At 37.0% G+C, this 5335-nt stretch overlaps 1 protein-coding gene across 1 annotated transcript in view; it reads right to left on the bottom strand.

Moving 5' to 3' along the window:
- Positions 1-1257, bottom strand: part of LOC123880488 (nostrin) — an 86524-nt gene extending 85267 nt beyond the window's left edge. Inside the window, exon 1 of the mRNA XM_045928629.1 lies at positions 1064-1257. The gene's annotated coding sequence lies outside the window, so the exon portion shown is untranslated. The remainder of the gene's footprint in view (positions 1-1063) is intronic.
- Between the last annotated feature and the right edge of the window lie 4078 nt (positions 1258-5335).

Consider the following 5335-nt stretch of genomic DNA (forward strand, 5'->3'; position numbering starts at 1 on the left):
CCTATACATATACATGTATAGTCACCGACATGCCATGCCATCCTATTCATACACCTGTCGGTCGAGTCATACATTCACATAACTCATATTCATAATGTGTGATACTACTAGGTATTGTACAGCACCTGACTACATGCCTATTATGATATTGAATACCGTATTCGAAGTAAAAAAAAACCTGCCAAGTGCGAGTCAGACTCGCGCACCGAGGGTTTTGTTCTCGGGTAATTTTCCGACATTTTGCACGATAAATCAAAATCTATTATGCATGAAAATAAATAAAAACCTGTTTTAGAATATACAGGTATAGCCCTTACATATGATACCCCACTTGGTATAGCTGTTATATTTGAAAATTGAAACACATTTTTTTAAAAAGTAACCACAAATTCAAAGTTTTCGGATTTATTCCTTTACTTGTGCTATAAGACCTACCTGCCGAATTTCATGACTCTAGGTCAACGGGAAGTACCTACCCTATAGGTCTTCATGACAGACACGACGGACGGACAGACAGACAAAGCGATCCTATAAGAGTTCCGTTTTTCCTTTTGAGGTACGGAACTCTAAAAACTCTTGATAGCCTAGTGGTTAACTCTACCTTCTTTCGGGGGGGTCAGGGGTTCGATCCCGTGATTACCTCCTATATACCTACCTACGTTTCATTTTTCTTTACTTCATTGACTTTATGAAGGTAGATACCTATGCTATGCACTGGTTCTATCACCCTGTATCCATTACCAAAGATTAACTGGAAGAGAATACCTACCTTTGGATAGGTAGGTACCTGCCTATTAAGTTCGCCTATGTAAATTCTAATTTTATATGCATTTTTTGGGTTTAAAACACAACAAAAATAGTAATCAGTAGCTACCTACTTGATAAAGTAAAGATCGAGGTGCAGGTCCGTACTAGATACTTATAGGTTAACTACGTCTATTATGTATTTCAAATCAATGTGAATTGAATTACCACCAGCTACGTAAATGTCAACAAATTAACGAACGCTTGTGCAGCACAACGCAAACAAAATAATATGTTAAATAGTATTTATATCACTTACCGAAAAAATACTCGATCAAAAGTCCGTTAAACTGATCACTTTATGGGTAGAAATTCACTGAGAAAGCCTATTGGCGTATATTTTATGCTATTTCACTTGGTTTTCTCGGAAAGGAAAACTTAAATGAATTGTATTTATACGGTTGGTACGTAACGGCGAAAGGTTGTTTGACACGCGACACGACCACCGATCAACGGTGCCGAAGCAAAACTACCTAAATCGAGTTTACGTTACGTACGTATACGTTTCACGTTTGCTCAATTCAGTGTTTCCACTTACGATTTTAGTTTTACCCTATTCTCTGTAGGGATTCGCCCTGAATTACTCTAAAAGATTTCGAAATAACTTGATTTAGGGCGCATTATAAAATAAATAAATAAAAATTGATAGATTTTTAAGTTATCAAATTAAATATGCCCCTTGATAATTATCACATAATCATCATGATAAGTAATTGTATTTACAAAAATATGCTATTATTCTGCCTTTTCTAGTCAAAGTCAAACTTTTACCCAAAATAGGAAACATTGTACACTTTCTGACTGTCACTTGTTGGATTTGTAAGTGATGGGATAATGGTGATAATAATTAATCGCAGCTACGAGAGTTCCAAGCGCGCCCAGGGGTGCCAAAACAAACACCATTTTATATAAATAAAATATAAAATTTACATTGAGTGGGTCTAAAAATTGATCTACCATAACCCTAAACCAACATTAAAAAGGCCTAAGCTGTACCTAAATATTATTGGTCTTTTCAGCCTTAAATAGGGCGAAATCTCTAAAAGTAGAAACACGGCGAGTGAGCGTCGCGTCGCGTTGGTCCTCAGTCCTCACCGTTGATTTGAAAACCAAAGATGTACTATCTCTCTCAAACTAAGTATTCTGAACTAGAAAGTTGGCAACACGCAGTCTGTGTCTTCTTTACAAGGCCGCGATTACTAAAGTAGCTTGCGTAATTAATTGACAAATAAATAACTAATGAAATATAGAATATAGTCGTAAGTTAATCATGTAAGTGAATAAAACTTACAGAAGTATCCGTGGCCTAATGTTCTATTCCGTTTCCGATCCTAATCCGTTTTCTAAATTGAATTGTCTAGTCTGGTGGAAGGCTTCGGCCGTGGCTGGTTACCCTTACCACCCTACCGGCAAAGCCGTGTCGCCAAGCGATTTGACGTTCTGGTACAATCCGTACCACAAAGTCAAATCCGACCCTGATTTGATTCGGTGTAGAAGCCGATGAGTATGGGTTTAATAAAAACTGCCATACCCCAGTTAGTATTTTGGACTGCATCATCACTTACCACGGTGAGATTGCAGTTCAGGACGAACTTGTAATAGAATTTAAAAAAAACAGCCAAGTGCGAGTCAGACTCGCGCACTGAGAGTTCCGTACTCGGGTATTTTTTCCAACATTTTGCACGATAAATCAAAAACTATTTATTATACATAAAAATAAATAAAAATCTGTTTTAGAGTGTACAGGTAAAGCCCTTTCATGTGATACCCCTTTTGGTATAGTTATCTTACATTAAAAATTGATTCTAGATCGATGGGAAGTACCCTAAAGGTTTTCTTGACAGACACGACGGACGGACGGATGGACCGACGGACGGAGAGACAGACAGACGGACAACAAAGTATAAGGGTTCCTTTTTCCTTTTGAGGTACGAATTACGAAACCCTAAAAAGATGGATGGACGAACGGACGGACAGCAGAGGCTTAGTAATAGGGTCCCGTTGGCACCGTTCGGATACGAAACCCTTAAAATCGTTTGTCGTTATTGGACAGTCTTTTTTTACCCACATTCGAAAACTCATCTATGCGGGACTGCATATCTAGAAATGTAGGTATGTTATATCAATGACTTCACGCGAGCAGTTGTGAGCGGCACGCGCGCACGGGCTACCGGCTGACCGATTCGCCTCGGTCCCATTTAAACCACTGATACTCAAGAGGGGTCTCTCCGCCACTCGCTCCATACAAAAGTAGTTCGTCTCTCAATGGAATACTAACCAATAATACTCAATGGAATTTTGTAGAAACGTTCCGGAAACCAATATCTATGCCTGTGGTTTTCCAGATTTCTGTTAAAATATTCGGTTTCAAAGTTACGCAGTCTTAGAAATTCACATACAAATCTTTGAGCCCCTGTAATTTTAAGACTACATATTTTTAGATAAATCTAAAACACCACAGGCACAGATATTAGTCTCTAGAATATGTCTGCAAAATTTCATGAACTTCGGTTGCTTAGTATTCAAATGAAATTGGGACTAAGTACGATTGTATGGAGTAAGTGACGGAGAGAGCCCTGTTAATCGTTACATCACGAGCTATCCCAACCTATTAATCGGTATCAAAAAACCTTTGACGAAGTAAACAATTCTCTCACTAAGGTGGTACACCGTACAGTGGTTTGAAGCTAATAATAACTTACTACTTAATGGAAAAAAGACAAAGTGTATCCAATTCACATTAGCAAATGTTATTAACAGGTGCAAACCACAGTACAACTTAATAATGAGGAATTGGATTTAGTGGACACCGCTGTTTTTCTCGGAATAACGTTAGATGCAAAGCTTCAATGGGGCCCTCATATAAATAATTTATCGAACAGACTTAGTTCTGCTGCTTACGCGGTTAAAAAGATTCGCCAGTTGACAGACATAGAAACGGCGCGATTAGTGTATTTTAGTTACTTTCACAGCATTATGTCATATGGTATTATGGTATATTATTATGGGGAAATGCTGCTGATATTAATTCTATTTTCGTGCTGCAGAAGAGGGCTGTTCGAGCCATATATGGGATGGGACCACGAGAGTCGTTAAGAACTAAATTTAAGGAAGTTAAAATTATGACAGTGCATAATCAATATATTTTTGAAAATTTGTTATATGTCCATAAAAATATGGATAAATTTATTAAAAAAGTGACTGTCATAATGTAAATACTAGAAATAAAAATAAACTTGTAATTCCCGCCTCTAGGCTAAGTAAAGTTACCAAGTCATTTATTGGTAACTGTATACTTTTTTATAATAAGCTTCCAGAAGACATTTTGGAGATGTCTCTCAATAAGTTCAAAGTTTTCGTAAAACGTAAACTGATCGGAAAATCCTATTATAATGTAAAGGATTATTTAAATGATACGAAAGCTTGGGAATGAGTTGCCAGTCAGCTTTCATAGTTCTAATAAGTTTATGTGAGTTTGTAAAGTGGTGATAATAAAAAAAAAAGAATACCCGGCTGAGTTTGTTGTGGGCTCTCTCAGACTTTGGCGCATTTGTAACCCTCGTAGCTTTAGTTTTAAGTAACGTAATTAATTATCACCACTATATCGTACAAGTTTAACAATTTCGACCATCAAAAGGAGTACAATTGTACCTACTTTGAATAAATGACTTTGACTTTGACTTTATCCGACAGTACCAACGTCCAATTTTTAGGGTTCCGTAACCAACAGGTATATCGAAACCCAAATTCAAAAAATCAAGTATCAAATATCAAATATCCCTGTGGAACTATGTAATTTTCCGGGATTAGCCTATGACTACTCTCCTTCGCTACCCGTGTTACTACCAGTATTATTACCCGCAGTATCACAGTATAACTATAAGAGTTCTGTACCCAACGGAGCCTTATTAATGTCACTCTGCTGTCTGTCTGTCTGTCCGCGCGCCACGAGACTAGCTTGTAGATGAAACGAGTGAATACAAACCTGAAATTTTGATATTTGGTGTAGACTGTAGAACGTTGACCGAAAACCGAATATTGAATTAGAAATTCAATTAAATTCTATTTTGGGGGCTCCCATACAAAAAAAAGGAGCCGGGTAAATTTTAATTTTCTTAGTAGCATGTGAGGTATAATCATAGACTTACGAATTTTTCGCCACGCTCATAAACCTATGGGTATAATTTAGAACTCATTGAGATTATAGAGTAGTAGAAGTTATAATACGATTTTTAGTAAGTTTTATTTTTTATTTTAAAAAATAAAGAAAAAAAGGGTCGTCAAAGTTGTCAAAATATTTATGCAAATGCAAGGCCATTGCAAGGCAAATGCTATGGCAAATGCAAACAAATATAATGCAAACAAAATGAGTTCTCTCGCGGCATTTTAACCTAATGTGTCAACTGTCATGTCAAAAGACGATTTTATTGGATTTTAGTCCCTGTTGTAAAGGTGAACCGCACTATTGACATGACAGTTGATACAAAAAGTTGAAATGGCGCTTGAGAACTCATTTGTACGGACCTTACGG

Source organism: Maniola jurtina, chromosome Z, assembly GCF_905333055.1.
Source record: "Maniola jurtina chromosome Z, ilManJurt1.1, whole genome shotgun sequence".
Taxonomy (NCBI): Eukaryota; Metazoa; Arthropoda; class Insecta; order Lepidoptera; family Nymphalidae; genus Maniola; species Maniola jurtina.